The sequence below is a fragment of the Cyprinus carpio genome, chromosome A22 (assembly GCF_018340385.1).
Source record: "Cyprinus carpio isolate SPL01 chromosome A22, ASM1834038v1, whole genome shotgun sequence".
NCBI lineage: Eukaryota > Metazoa > Chordata > Actinopteri > Cypriniformes > Cyprinidae > Cyprinus > Cyprinus carpio.
Window position 1 is genome coordinate 9,597,987 of NC_056593.1, and position 17,218 is coordinate 9,615,204.

General features: G+C 35.8%; 2 pseudogenes; both read left to right on the forward strand.

Annotated features, from left to right (window-relative positions):
• Positions 1-420: 420 nt before the first annotated feature.
• LOC122135014 lies at positions 421-4,292 on the forward strand (annotated as a pseudogene).
• A 2,485-nt stretch (positions 4,293-6,777) lies between these two features.
• LOC122134866 lies at positions 6,778-13,471 on the forward strand (annotated as a pseudogene).
• Positions 13,472-17,218: the final 3,747 nt, after the last annotated feature.

Here is a 17,218-nt window from a genome sequence, read left to right on the forward strand (position 1 = left end):
GAGGGCAAAATCTGCATTTAGACAAACTCGCAGCTTCAAAGTGTTTTGGCATGGTTCATCTAGTTTGTATTATAACCAGCTCTGTCTTGAAAACATAGAGTTCGTGGGTCGTGAACACACGAATCATTCGTTCGTTTTCACTGAACCGGTTAATTCCGATCACTAAAACAGTCTCTCCGAATTGCTGTTCAGTACAAAACGATGTCGTTCACGTAATCTGACCGATCGCTATCAGGATGCTCATCCGTCTTCGCCCAAGCAACGACCACTCTTGAGGGAGCGATAGAACATCCCTAATGGGGCATCCGTGTGACGTCACGAATACGATGTTACTTATTAAACTTGTCAGTGTTTTTATACCCTATTACAAAAGAAGAATAAACCCTATTTGGTTTGCCCCTTTATTATCACGAAAACGCAATGTCCCCTGTTATGCTGCACCTGCTCGGGCTAGTCTCGTTTATCGGTCAACGTCTAGTGTCAGGCCGACAGGATGATATCGAAATATTAACCAGTGATCGAAGAATCAAGAAGTTTGAGAGTAGATTATACATTTGAATAGGGGGGATAAGGATTTGCATCTGTCCTCTTGACAGTAGGAAAACAATAATGCAATCTGGCTTTTGTTTATTCATCAGTATGTTATCTCAGCACTAACGTGAATAAGAGGCGTGCACCCAGACGCATGAAGTGAGCTAAATAACTAGCTATTTTAATGCCATCACGTTCGTCCCCAAACAATAACCAAATATCGTCATCTCGCTTCAGGCGTTTTTGCTGCGAACGTTATACCAGAAACTTTTCTAGTCGTGTATAGTATGTGTTGCTTATATTTTGGGTGGTTGAAGGGCTTAGGCCTTTAGGAACTTTTGTTTGTTGTTGTTGTCGTTGATTACACAAAGACTCGCTTCTTGATGTTCAAACAGTCCAATTTTGGCCATTAACCTGAAATTGTACTCGTTTTTGTAGCTTTTACAGCTCGTGATTTTAGTTTGAAATCTTTAAACTGAGACCATGAAACTCTGTAACGTGAAATTGACAACTGAAGATGATCATGACGTCACTGTAAACATATTTGGGATGTGGGCATATGTAGTAAGTGTAGGATATGTGTGTGTATATATGTTATATGAGGAATATTTGTGTGTATAAGGTTGTATTCTTTAATTTAATTATTTATGACGTTTATGTATTTAAAGTTCCTTCCCACATCAGTTCCTGTTTTTTTTACACGCAAGCCTTTGATAATGTTTCAGTGTGTGACAAAACCCACAGATTACTGTAGAGGTTTTACAAAATGTGTCACATTGGTTATTTTTAAAGATTTCTTGTTGAAAAGCTTTGACCGTTTTTAGATGTCCTCCAGTTTACCGACAACCGGACTTTGTGAATGACTTCAGGTTTCCTCCTCTAGAGAAAAATGAATGGGCGACCACGTTGGAACGGACACAGTATGAATCGATTGATATTTTCTATGCATTTCTCATTTGTTTTATGCCCAATTAGGCTTGGCTGTATTTGTGGTGTCAAAATTGATGGAGCAAAGGGAAAAATGACAGTGGAAGTGTGTGTTTCTCTCTATCTCTGTAATTTACCCGATGTTTTCCGGCTTCTCTTTCTATCTCTGTGGCCCTGTCGTGTAGACTCAAGGATGGCTGACTAATCTAGTGTGTTTCTGCTTTTCAAATGATGATATCGTATAAGCTTTGGGTGTACACTTTGCTTTGTGGTTTACTTTGAAGGACTCACATGGTAGATTGTTTCGTGTTCTGTGGTCTTGGTGATGGCTATGATATCTTCCCTATGGATTTTTTTTTTATAAGAGTAGCATCATATGATATCAAGTTTGTAGTCTTGTTCAAACAGCCTGATGTTTGCTTCTGTTTTTCTAGTTGTGCTCATTGGAGACTCTGGTGTGGGGAAGAGTAACCTGTTGTCCCTTTTCCACTCGGAATGAGTTCAACCTGGAGAGCAAGAGCACTATTGGTGTGGAGTTCGCACTCGCAGCAATCCAAGTGGACGGCAAGACCATTAAGGCTCAGATTGGATACAGCGGGACAGGAACGCTACAGGAGCCATCACCTCAGCGTGAGTACATGAAGATGTAATTAAATCTTAACCCAAGAATTCTCTGTGTGTGGACAAAGTTTATACCAGAATACCAGAACTGTTAGGATGTCCCATGTAGGGTCCTCCAATACGCACAGTCCTTTGTGTGGGACGTCTGGCCTCACACCCATCACCTCTATGGGTCCGAATGATTCACACCTATCAGTCTGTATGGGCCATTGGGTTCACATATCTCATGATTTATCATAATAATTCTATAAAGTAAGATTAAAGTCATCGATCAAATTATTTTAAGTGAATTATTAATAGTTTATTTAATTTAGCTCTATTTAATAATAAAATAATTTACATTTTACATTTATGCATTTAGCAGAGAACGCATTTAGCAGTGAATTCAGGCTACACATTTTGTGTTTTTACCAGTATGTAAATTTTATTTATTTTATAGAAATATTATGGTAATATTATACTATGACTGAAAATTAAAAAAAAAAAAAAAAAATTATAATGAATCGTTTTTTAGAATTATTACTAAAACATTAAAACTCATCATTTTGAATAATAATAATTGATCAATAGTAATAAAGTAACATTAATATGGGTAGAATTTAAATCCTGTTTAATAATTGGATAAGTTTTTCTTTTAAAGTTTAATATTTTGTACACTAATAACTATAGTGTATGTTAGTATAATTGTACTAAAATAAAAATCATTTATAATTCTATAAGTGATTTCATAGAATCATTATTGCTGATTTATTTGATGTATAGCCCATAATATTATAATAGTTATTAATAAAAAATATATTATAGTATAATGAATCATTTAAAATATAAAAATATTTTTTAATCCACTGCACATGCTTATTTAGTAAAGAACTCATGATTGAATCATTGTCAGAGAAAACATTTACACCTTTTAATCTCATCTTATGAATATGTTATCGTACAATATACATTTTTTAGTATATGTTTTCCGTGGGTCTCCTTTAACAGGTACTACAGGGGTGCAGTCGGAGCTCTTTTTGGTCTATGACATTGCAAAGCATCTGACTTATGGAGAATGTGGAGCGCTGGCTGAAGGAGCTGCGGGGATCATGCGGATAACAACATTGTCATCATGCTGGTGGGCAACAAGAGTGATTTGAGGCACCTCAGGGCCGTACCCACCGATGAGGCCAGAGCTTTTGCAGGTGAGCGTCTCCTCCTGCACTTTCATGTTGTTTAATAAGAAAAAACATCTACCTGAGCTGTTGAAATATCTCTCGTTTTGTGTTTTCCAGAAAAGAACAGTCCCTCTCCTTCATAGAAACATCAGCTTTGGACTCCACAAATGTGGAGGAGGCATTTAAAAACATACTAACAGGTAGGTCCAATTAGTCACATTAGCCAGTTTTCAGCTAAATTTAGTGGACAAAAATCTGTGCAATTCATCATAACCTGGATTCCTATTGAAATGACTGGATTTTGCCTTTGAAAATTCACTTTCAAATCAAGTGAGCAACATGTACCTATTGTGAGATCTATGAGGGGCAGTATTTTCTCCCACGTGTGAAATTCCTGATCACGTGGATTCCTATTGAAATGACTGGATTTTGTCCTCAAAAAGTCACTTTCAAACTAAGTCGACAAATGTGGCGAATCCATGTGACCAACTCAACCTTTTGCGAAATCTGCACGGGGAAATATTTTCGCCTTTGCACGAAATTCCCTGATCACTTGCATTCCTGTTGAAATTATCAGACTTTTCCTGCAAGCCAAAGAATTTGTCATCATTACCAATGTGAACTCAATGCAAAATCTATAAGGGGAAATATGTCGTCATTTTGCGAAACTTGTGATTATGTGGATTCCCTGCAGTAATGATTTTGGCCACTGTACAGCATTAATGTTACTGCAAGCTTAATACATTCCCAGTGGGCATCTCAAAATAAATGTCTCTTAACATGTGTCTTTTTCTTACAGAAATCTATCGGATCGTATCACAGAAGCAGATCGCCGATAGGTCCGTGCATGACGAGTCTCCGGGAAACAACGTAGGGGACATCAGCGTGCCGCCCACTACCGATGGTTTAAAGGGCAACAAATTCAATGCGGTCACAGAACCTGTGACCCCACTTCCCCTGGCTCTACCCCCACCCTTGGGCTTCAGTTCCCCATCTATTTATCTCGCTTTGCTCCTGTGTGTTGTGCTATGGCTACGGCGCTTTCCTCTTTTTTAACCTCGTTGTGATTTCCACGCTAATTCTAGACGACCTTTAGAATCGTGAATCTCTAGGTGACATTCCTTTTCCTTGTTTGGGGGGGCTCTTGTTTGTTTGTCCCTGTGTTTTTTTTCTTTTCTATTATCCACTGTCTGAATTTACATTTGCTTGGCAAAATGTTTTCTCCTCGGAAGTGATTAATTGGGCGCTGATCGTGTGATCCGCTCCTACGGAAAAGGGATGGTGAGGGATCAGTGTGTCTTCGGCTTCCTCTGATGGTTATTCTCTGGGATCCCCACACTAAACGCCCGCCGTCTGTTTGAGCCAGATCCCTGACTTGGGTTAAAAGGGCCGTTTTTTTTTTTTTTTGGAAAGAAAATCGAATTCGTCTTGGATCGTGCGGATACCAAAGGAGGGCTTTGGGGGGGGGCTGCTGTCATCTTTATTTCAATTCATTAAAACATTTCACACATCACACCTTTAGTCCTATCCTGCAATATTTTACACCAGGGCTGAAGGGTGGAAGTTGCGCAATTTGTTCACCGTGTTCAGATTGCCGTATATATAGCAGTTATGTGAATGCATCAATAAAGCATTTCATGTATTGAGAAATAATTCAAAAATAACAGTTCTATATATATGTAACCTATTCATTTCATTGCTGGGTATATTAAAGCTCTTCAGTGGGAAAAATGCAATGGTGCGCAGTGTTTTTTAGGATGGTCAGTTGTTTTCACCCTGTCTGTGAAAAAGTCACTATATATTCGATTGTTTTGACTGAGTCATACGGCTAGTTTGGAAATGCCTTATGTTTTCCCATACTGTGATTAAGATGCCTTTTTCAAGTGTGGTTTATGTGTGACATTTACACATCCATGAAGTCACAACAGCTGTTTTGGGCCTTTTATATCAGGTTACATTAAAAAGGAAAAATAAACCAAATTACTGTACCAATTGCAGTCGTGATTTTTTTTTAACACTGTATTGCACAATATGATGTATGTGTGAATCTGTAACTAGAATAAGTGTCTTGTGTCACATGGGTGGCATGACTCATGCAGTCTGTTTAGTTTTCCCATGTCATAAGTTTCTTTAAAGGAAATATACCAGGTTAAAGATGTTAGTAAAGTTGATGTATGTCTGGCTACATGTAAAACTGATGTCTGTAATCAGACAATGATGGCAAAAGGTTTTTTTTCCCTCTTGTGGTTTAGTCAGAATCAATAAAACAGTTGCGTTACACAATTGATATATATATTTTTTTTAATTCAGGATTTTAATCAAAGAGACTTGTTAAAATTAATTAAAAACGGTTTTTAAACTAAAAGTGACAAAAAAAAATTATTAAAATTAAAATCTTAATCTGGAAAATCTGGTAAAAATTACACTAGGAATACATTTGCTAAAAATTAAAAACCGAAAAATATTTTAATATACATTTTCCCAGAAACTACTCGTATCAATGAATGAACATTTGAAATATAAATTTTTAGATGACATTTCTTAAAGTCGTTTTGGTAAAATAAAAAATAGGAATAAAGGTACTTAAGCACAAAAGTGAAAAATGAAATATTAAGTTAGCCATAAACATTTTCACTTTGTTTGATTTTGCTAAAAAATAAAGTATATTTTATAAAATAATAATAATTAAAGATATTAGTGGCATTCTTAGAGTAAAAAAGGGAAGTAATTTGAACAAAATTAAACAACATGTTTCTTATGACATTCAAGAACAGTAATTTTTGTAAAAATGACCAAAAGTGGGGAATAAAGTGCATTTTTTTAATATGTACAAAAGTGAAAATATTTATGTTAGGCATGAACATATTTTGCTCTCTTGCTGAAATAAAGACTAAAAGACAAGTTAAAGAATGATTTTTCAACATTTTTAAGCGACATTCTTAAACCAATCAGGTAAAAAAAAATGAAAGAAAATTTTTCCACAAAATTAAAAACTTTTTTTTTATTAAAGACATTTTTAAAAAGGTTGTAATGAAGCCTCATACTTATATACTTATATAAACTACTTACATAAAGACATTATTTTTTAAAAGTTTGTAATGAGCCTCGTGTGTGTGTGTGTGTGTGTGTGTGTGTGTGTGTGGTGTGTGTGGTCACGTGTGTGTGTGTATGGTGTGTGTGTAGTATATATATATATAAAAACTACTTAACATTTTTTAGATTACATTTCTAAAACAATTTTGTAGGAAGTGAATAAAAGTGTATCTTATACACAAAAACTGAAAAAAAAAGGAATATTAATATTAAGTTACGCATAAACAAAAGACTTATACTAAAGTATTTAAGTGAACGAATGAATTAAAAGACAAACCATATTTCCATCCCAACACATAAAGCCTCACATGAGAAAGTGACCAGTCCTTAGAAATAACAACAATAGGCACTTCTCGGATGACGGCTATTCACGAAAGCTGTTTAGGAAAATTCCGAAGCTGCGCTGCGCACGGAAGCGCCTCCCTCTACGCTCTTATCGTACACGGCGCTAATCAGAGACGTCGGTAGGAGGCCGAGCCGAGTCGGTTGCTGAAGGGAAGAAACCCAAAAACAAGCCTTGTACGTTTACCTTATCGCTTTCAAACAAGCGCACTTTTAAAAGGAATTCACCCTTAAAGCCACCAGTTCAGCATGGAAACCCAGAAGGTAAGATTAGACGACAAGAAATTATGGTTTAATCCCTATTCCCAGGCTTTGGTGGAATATTTTGCTACATGGCTAATGTAACTAACGTTAGCAGCCTAATGCAGCTGCATTTCCCCACATTCACTCTGCCTCTGTCTTAATACGTATCGAATCGTTTTAATTTCGATTTGAACTAGTAGTCTGGAATGTAAGAAACATTTAGCGCTGTACAGAAGGTAACTGATGTTTTAATTGGCAGCTGTGTGTTGTGTGCCAAAGGCCCTCCCAGTATAGACCAGTGTCAGACAGCTTGATAGATCAGATCAGATTTTTAAAATGTGCAATCATCTTATGGCAGCACATGTAGATGATTTCATGTAAAATAGCAGTGGATTCATGCTGGTTATTCTCTCATCTCTGTTTCTGTCCATACATTCCCATGCAAGTAACGTTAAAGGTTACATGTTGTTGGTTTGATCAGTGGATCATATCTGGATTTAATAATGGCAACTCAAAAAAAAAAAAAAAAAAAAAAAATGTGTGCCACATTGTGTTTTTTTATATCAGAAAGAAATTTAAATATGGGCAACTCTAGATGAATATATATATATATATATATATATATATATATATATATATATATATATATATATATTAAATTACAAATTAAGCTCTAATGCATTAATGCATATGTTTTTGACTTAAATATTTTTTGAAAAAATAATAATAATAATAATAAAAAAGACAGCAAAAATCAAGTTTACAGTAAGGGAACTTAAAATGGAAGTAAATGGGGCCAAATTTTGGGATGATTTAAAAGCAGAAATGTGAAGCTTATGATTTATTATTAAAGCAGCAGATTATTTTTTTTAATGGTCATTTTAGGGTTTACAACATTGTCAAGGCAACAGGTTGTAAAATTGGATGTAACTTTACTCAAAAGTTTTTTTTGGTTCCGCTTTTTTTTTGTGTGCTATTAAAACAGGGTCTTATCTTGGTTTAGTTTATCTTTTGGCCACATGCACTTCCGTTTTAAGTGTCTCAGTGGAGGGAAAGTTGACTTGTGGTAATCACATTATGCCACTAATGCTGTTATTTGAACTTGTATTAAACATACAATATTCCTCTCACAGAAAAAAAAAGTATTTACGCTTTGACACACATTTACTCTTATTTATCAAATTTTTTGCATCATTTCAGTAGGAATCCACATTGAGTTGGTAATGTGAATTTGCAGTTTGAAAGTGACTTCTGTCTGAGTTGTGCTTTATACATTGCTACATTATTGCTAATAGACAAACTGACCATTTTTGCTGTCGAAATTTCCCTCTTGTAAACCGTTGTAAATGTTCCTCCTCTCTGCAGTGGTAGAGTCTTTGTGACTTGAGGTGTGGGAGCGAGGCTGCTCCCTGTTTCCCCCGGTGCTCCCCTGCCTCCCGCCCTCCTGGACGGCCCCGAAATGACCACAGGGGAGTGTTGCCACCTCCCAGGCTCCCTGTGTGACTGCACTGGCAACGCTGCCCTGTCAAAAACCGTGGAGGATGCTGACAACCACCGGGACCAATACGTCACCCAGGTCACGGCCAAAGATGGACGTCTGCTGTCTACTGTTATCAAAGCCCTGGGCACCCAGAGGTAGACAAATCTAAACGATATTTTGTGGAATATTAAAAAAGGTTTTGACTTGAATACCACATGATGTGCATTTCAGTGGCCTGAAGATAAAGCTGTTTAACTCCCTTCTCTGTTAGTGATCGGCCAATTTGTCGGATCTGCCACGAGGGTCAAGACGTGGCAACAGCGAGGGGCTTCTCTCCCCGTGTGACTGCACCGGCACATTGGGCACGGTCCACAAGAGCTGCCTGGAGAAATGGCTGTCCTCCTCTAACACCAGCTACTGTGAGCTGTGCCACACTGAGTTTACCATTGAGCGCCGGCCCCGCCCCCTCACAGAGGTAACAAAGTCGAATGCCTTTAGCCTCGTCTGCATGGCTCGGCCTCGCTTTGCAATGGTACATTTACTTGCGTGTGTGCTTACATGGCATAAGTGATTATATATGGGTTAAAGACAAGACATCCGTATCAAATTACATTTATATAAGTGATTTCATAGATATAGAAAGCAAAGTAAATGCAAGTGTCCACTTTAATGCTTTAAAAAAACTTTTGTGAAAATAAAATGTCAAATGTGGTTGATATAATGTTTCATTGTCATTCAGCGAAACATATATTTATATAAAAATCAACAAATTAATAGAATATATAATATATTAATTGATTATTCTGTACTTATTCAAATATATAAAAGGAAAAGCAATCTTACAAACTTTTATAATATTTTAAAATGCTGAAAACTGGATAAAACCTAGTGGTTTGAAGGATAGTGGCAAAGAAATGACAGTTAATTAGATTTTGGAGTCTTTTAATGTCATCTAATGAGTCTTTTAATGTCATTTATTTTTGGTATATAAACCTATTGTTACACACTGAATTACATTTTTGTGGGTGATTCTTTAAATCATGTTGAAAATGTATAATAGGAAATATGAAACAATTAACATATTCAATATGAATATTTGATTATTAATAGCTTACACAGCCCTGCATCTAAATTCCAAAATTATATACTTTTTCAAATTGTGTGTGTGTGTGTGTGTGTGTGTGTGTGTATAAACACACACCACACACACACACACACACACACATACACATACATGCCTGATTTGAAAAATATTTTGGTATACAAATACTTTTACACTTATTTTAACTTTAGCGCTGTGTTTCTGGAATGCCTTGTCATGCTTGAGACACTGGAAAAGATGCGAGGCGCGACTGCAAAGGTAGTGCAGTGGAATGGAAAAGCGTGTGAAAGACTCTCAACATGACTTAATGTTCTGAAATAACAACCAGGGAAAGTCAATTTTCACTCATATTTCACTTGCCATAAACACTATATTTCTAAGACAACAGCACCATAATCGAAGTGGATATTTTTACACTTAACGTGGCTTATGTATTAGTGATATTAAAGGATCAAACTCAGAATATGAACGCAACGTGGAAACTTTTATGTTAAGCGTTTAACTCCCACTGCAATTATGTTAAAGAGCTTTTTCAATTTCTACCTCTTCTTACTCTTACATTTAGTTTTGCCTCCACATTCATAGACTAAATATTTATTCCTGCAGGGATTTCAGCAGGGGTGGCTCTAGGGTTTCATCCTCTGGGGGGTTACTAGTTTAAGATTTCCATCACATTGTAAGTTGTGTTTTTCTGCATTTTGTGGTGGAAGTGACATTTTCAACATTTTTGGAACTTTTTTTTTTTCGCTAATTTATGACAGGATTTATTTATCTTAAATACCATATAATAAATCTTTTTTTTTTTTAAGTTATGCACAATAGTAATATATTGACATACTTTTTTTAAAATAATTTTTTATAATTGCATTCATTATATGTTCTGTTGTTATTTATTCATTAATATCTGTCGTTAGTTATTCAACCTCATGTTGTTTCAAACCTGTGTGGCTTGCATTCTTCTGCAGAATGCAAAAGATGATGTTTAGGTGAAATATATGATGACAGAATTTCCATTTTTGGCTAAACTGTTTCTTTAAGACTCATACAACTATAATACATAACAAAGAAAGAAATGCTAAAGCCACTCACACTATATGAAACTCACCCACATACTTTTTTCCACTTCACTTACAACTCTCAAACTCCTCGACTATTCATATTATCTCAGAGACCATTAGATACAAAGATACAAATTAAGACGTAACCGACTGTTTACGTGGATACGTGTCAAGACAGCCATTCTTCCATAATTTTGTGCTCCAGAAGATGCAAAAGAACGGTTTATATTTAGTCCACCTCTCTCCTTCTACTAGTAAAGGCCATCTTAAATGCACATTTTTCACAAAAAAATACAATGTTTTTATAAAAATAAACTCTTGTCTCACACATATGATTTATACATGACAATTGGGAAGAACAGTTAAGTAGATAAATAATACAATTAAAAAAGAGGACAGATAAATCAAAACACATTTGCGCATATATTTCCATAAATTAGCTAAAATCGGTGTTTTCCCTCAAGTTTGCACCTCGTCATGCTGCGCCCACTCAGCTAGATCAGGAAATACATATGAGCAACCACCCCATAAATATACCAAATGAACCAAAATGAATAAGAACACAGTGAAAACAGTGATGGAAGACAACTTTAAGGTCTCTCCATCACATAATGTCTTCAGAATCATTCGTACATGTGAAAATCAGCTAAGAATTTAACATATAGCTGTAACCTGGCACAGGAAGGTAGAAATCATGTCTTTAAGGCAGTTTATTAATGATTAAGGGATAATACAAGACTTCTACACCTAACAAATGGTTGCTGAAAGCAAAAATGCTATTAAATACATTTGTATTTCGTGTAATAATAATCATAAGAAACAAATACTGGATTTCATATTTAGCAAATATGGTGCAGGGCTGTGTTATCATTACTGCTGACATTATTTATGCTGTATATTTCTGCAAAGTTTTTTCTTTTCTTTTTTTAATTAATCTATTTTCATCTTAGTTTTGTTATGTCTAATTTATTAGGTTGAGAAATGATCAAAACAATACATTTTTGAATAGCACTCTTATCTGTGGACCCAATATTGATAACGAATTAAGTTAAAAAGTGGTGTAAATATTTTTCAAACTGGTCTTTACTAAGAATGTTGACTGTGATATTGGTTATTAGTCATAACATATAGTTATTGGTATTGGGCAAACTGTCTATCTAAACATCATCAGTAAATCTCACATCATCTTTCAATAGTGGCTCAGGGACCCAGGCCCCCGGAATGAGAAGCGCACCCTCTTCTGTGACATGGTGTGCTTCCTGTTTATAACGCCCCTGGCAGCCATCTCAGGCTGGCTGTGTCTACGGGGTGCACAGGACCACCTGCACTTCAACAGTCGCCTGGAGGCAGTCGGCCTCATCGCTCTGACCATCGCACTCTTCACCATCTACGTCCTCTGGACACTGGTAGTGTATTACATCCAATTAAATACAGATTACATTTACATTTTTATTCTGAAGCAGAATCTTGACATTCATTTTGGGGGAATCACACAAAGAGTTATCTGAACATGTCTGGGTCATATTTCACCCCAAAAATAGAAAGAAAGCAAAAGAAATAGTGCTTTCTGTTAATTGTGTAAAATATGTTTCAAAATGCAAAGATCGCAAAGAAATCTTGTTGTACTGCAATGTCAAAAGTATCTAGTTGTCTTTACCAAAATGCAAAAAAACCTTGTCCTCATTACCGTAATGCAAAGAAATCGTTTTTTATTGTGCAATGAAAAATATCTTGTTCTCTTCTCCATAATTCAAAAACATATCTTATTCTCATTTCCATAATGTATTTCCCCCCTGCTTCTAACATGGTAAGCACTACTTTAAAGTGTAAACGTTCCTCCTTTCTGCAGTGGTAAAAAGATCCGGTTCTCATCACCGTAATGCATGAGAATCTTTCTCATTACTGCAATGCAAAAAAAATCTGGTATTTATTAATGCAATGCAAATAAATTATCATTAATATAAAAAAAACACTCATTATTTTAGTTAAAAGAAATCTAATTTTCATCATCATAATGCAAAAAAAAATGCCGTACTCATTACCACAATGTAAAAAAAAAAACTCATTCTTAATACCATAATGCAGAAAAAAACTTTGCAGTGATTAATTAAAAAATGTAAACTTTTTACTATTTCATGCTGTAATATTTCTTGTAACACCTTTAATTTATGCTGATTTTAATGCAAAAAAAATCTTCGCATTATATTCCGGTAATGACAGTTGGAGAGTGGAGAATGTTCCTGTAATATTTGAAATCATACTTTTTTCTTTTCATTTTGGCGTGAAATTTCACCCAGACATATTTTTCATGAAATCCATCATTCTTTTTGGTCCTTTAACCAAAAGTGTGAAAAAGTGTCCTTGTTTTGCAGGTCTCATTCCGCTACCACTGTCAGTTGTACTCAGAGTGGAGACGAACCAATCAGAAAGTCCGCTTGCTCATTCCTGACACCAAGGGTGCACACTCTACCCAGCATTCCTTGCTTTCCACAAAGCTGCTGAAAAAGACAGCAGACGAGACCATAGTATGAGAGACGTGGTGCGGGGGAACGGGGTCCGATGGCGGTGGTATTAGCGTGCTACATGTTCTTGACGCAGCGTCGTCAACTAGAGCCGTGGCATTATGGATGCATTATTTTCTATTTAATCCTTTTTATCTAAATATGTGAGCACTTCATTTATTTTATTTTTAATTTTTTCACCAGTCTCTTTTAATGTTTTTTTTTTTTGAGCCTTTATAAGTGTGTTGTTTAAAGACACCTTTTATTTATCTGGGGCTTGAACAGCCAGGCTGAGGCCCCATACTGTTCAGTATGCATTGTATTTGAAACAATCGGAAAACTAACTTATGTGTATAGACGATTCCTTTGAGCACAGTGGCGAGGGATTATGACTCAAGTACATACGGCTGCTGAAGCTTTAATTTCATTTTCGTCTAAGTGATTTCGGTGTATCATTTTTCTACTCATCTACCTTCAAGTACTTTCCATTTTAACCCGACGGAGTCGCACCTAAACGAACTTAGTTCTTGTGGCTCCTTTACAATTTAGTCAAGATATAAATGTATAAATATATACACTAAGTGAACAAGTAAGCTTCGATTGACATTAGTATTACAGGGCCATTTGCCCGGGCAATGAATGTGGAGGCTGATGTATATCTGCTGCGGCGTAGCGCACGCTCAAGTTCATCCGGAGCGAGAAAGGAAGGCGAGTGGCGGAAAAAAAACAACTAAAAACGAGAGTGCAATAACACGCCGCCATTGGCATGATTCTGCCGTGGACACACGCAGGCTGTTTTTCCGAACCAATGGTCTCCGATCAATGTAAAACAGCATGCGGTGATTCTAAAGTCGTAGCACTTTCCGACAACGTAGCCTAGATGTGAGCTGAACAAATGTAGATATGTGTATGATTTTGGGATGCAAATATGTGGCAACTTTATGTTGTTGAGTTGTGGTAAGTGCAGATGCAAACAGACCTCTACAGTTCAGAGTCATTTTCAAAATCGTTTTTTTTTCTTTGTTTTTGGTGTTTGAAGACGAATGTGTATGTGTGTTTCCAGTATGCACTTTGTAAGCTCTTCCTGTTGTGCTGTTTAGAAGGTATCAAATGGCTGAGGATGAAAAAGGCATACTTGGGATTTTGTAGCAGTTTACTTTGTGGAAGATACAGGTCAAGCTGCAGAGGAAGAAGTAATCGTAAAGCTAAACATCATTGCCAGACCAGAAATGAAACCGTCGTCCATGAATGACACTACAGTATTTAAGCAAAGGCATCTTTTAGATATGTGTCGTATTGGTGCAAGAAGAATCTGCAGAACGCCATTCATCAGATCTTTTCATTCCCTACAGTTACGTACCATCTGAAAGTGTGGGAATTGTTCTTTAGGATATGCAGTATCATAATAATTGCACATTTGCCACTCTTTATGTGGACTTTTTGCGCCTTATGCACTTGCTGTGGAAGATCTAGGTCTGAAAGTGTGCGATTTGCGCAAACTTTTGGCAGTAAAGTTTACTGAGGGAATTGTTCACCTGACAATGAAAATGTTGTTATTTATTCACCGTAATGTCACTCCAAACTTGACTGCTGTTATTTTAATCATAGAACAGATTTGGTGAACCATTTCTGGAATGTGTACAATGACAGTTTGTAGTGATCTTGTCTGTCAAGCTTCAAGATCGCAATGAAAGCGAGGTTCCTTTGTGCTCTTTCACAAGTCCATATGATAGTTTTTTGCAAGAAACAGAAGGAAATGAAAGTGGTAATCTTCACCATTAGAATTATATCTCACAATTCTATATTTTTTTAACAATACCAGCAAGTACTCAATAAACGGTATTACTTTTTTCAGTTCACTTTGACTTCTCCACTTCACAAATGCTGCTGGTATTGTTTAAAAAAAAATATATATATATTTTAATTTAATGCACCATGTTCATTTTGTGAATCATACAGAACTACCTCACAATTCTGAGAAATTCAGAACTGCGAAATATAAATTAGCAATTTTGAGAAGAAAATTTGTAAGGTGTTAACTCACAATTAGGTGAAAAAAAGCCAGAATTGTGAGAGAAATTTGCAGTCACCTTTTTATTTTATATTCTGTGGCAGAAAAAAATAAACAGAGTTGCAAGATTCTAAACTGAGTTTAGAATCTTGTAAACTCAGAATTCCGAAACAAATTCAAAATTGTGAGACATTGCAAGAATTGCAAGGAAAAATTCATAATTGTGAGATAAAACGTTTTTAATTTTTTTTTTTTTTTTTTTTTTTATCCCGTAATGGAAAAAAAAACATCTATTAAAAAAACAAATACAGCATGTGAATTTGGAATAACATGAGGGTGAATAAATAATGACAGAATTAACATTTTGGCTGAACTGTTCTTTAAAGGCTAATAAAATGAGCTACCTAAGATATGAAGGTCCACTAATTCTTTTATTGTAAATTCTGATGCGTCTCTATTGTAAATGTGTAGATAAACTGATGTCTCTGTTATTAAGAAGTGTTGTGTGCTGTAGGTCCAGGGTTCAGTATGTGTGTGTGTGGAGCAGACAGGCCCATAAAAGTCTGGATTATTTGCCGACCACTTTTCTGAAAGGACACAGCTTAGAAGCTTGTAGTTTGGTTGATGTTCAGTGCCACAAACGAGCGAGTTTGAAATCAAACATGCAAAAGGTTTTCCTCTCAAATTCATCTCACCCCCCCACCCATCTCCCGTGAGCTAATTTCACTTTGGAAGATGGGAGAATTTATTTTTTCCCTCTCTAAATGGATTTTTTATTTTAAGGGGGAAAGTTGTGCAATAGATACACAAAATATGATGCCATTATTTGCTAATAATAATTATTTTGATATTTTTGAGATGTTCTAGGAATAATCCATCATCAAAATCATCGTCTCTCCCATTGCTCAGTGTTTTTCTGGAAAGAAGTTGCTCTTTTCTGTTGATTTGGATCACCAACGACAGGCAACGTCACCAACCAGCTTAATGCTAACTTGAGGAATGCTATCTCGTTGTTGTGCTTCCTCCTGCTTTCTTCATTTTTTGGGGTTATTGGTTATTTTGCAGTGTTGGGTAATTCATCTAAAATATTACAATGCAATTCTTACTTATAACCTTAACAATACATGTATGATATATACATAAATGTAGATGTTGTTGCATATGAAGGACATAAGGAGAGGGACAATGTTGAACTCATAGTTTTATTGGTTATTTTGTGTTTTTTAACATGCAGTGGATGCCAATGAGCTGGCCACAATATGCAACACTGCAAGAGCAGTTCAGCAGCTCAAATGATGATGTTAATAAAACCGAACTTATCTGTTCCTTCAGTGCATGCTTTCTTGTTTAAATGGCACTGGACTTATTTCTGTTGCAAATTTCAACAACGGAAATGGGGGGGGTGGGGTGGTTTCCAAATCTGAACTTAATTGTACACGTTCGCATAGTTTGTTGATTCAGTTGAAATATCTCTAATTTTGCCAGTGTTTGTTTTAATGTATTCATACTGTATGTATCATTCTGCTTCTGTTTTGTTTTCAGTTACTCATCGAGCACGGGATTTTTATCACTCTGAACTTTTGAAATACTACAATGTTTATGTTGTGCAGTGGCTGAGAGAAAGATGTCTGTTATGTCCTCACCAAAATATGTTGGTGCTTGAAATCGGCCAAGAAAAGTGTGCAAAGCAAATTAAAAACGATGCTCTGGACCTGGTAACTGTGCTGTTGTTCTTTTGAGAGATTTCTGAGAGGTTGCACAGTTTCAGAAATAGCTTAACATCACTCTTTTGGGCTAAACATTTTATGGAAGCTTATTTTCAGCACAGAATAAAGAAAGATAAATAAGTATAAACAATTCCGACTGAGATCTGAGATATACATTAAACATGCAATTCTGAGAAGTCCGAAAATTGTGGGATGTAAAAAAAACTAACAAACAAAAAAAAGGTCAGAATTCAGTTTTTTTGCCCCTCTCTTTCAGAATTATGAGAAATTATGAGTCTAAATTGTGAGATAAGTCACAATTACCTTTACAATTTTTTTTTTTTTATTCCGTGGTGTGGGCTTTCATAGCATTTAATATTATGTTCACAGGAAATTAAATAGAATTTGAAAAAAAGATGATAGTTAAAACAACACTGTGCAAAAGT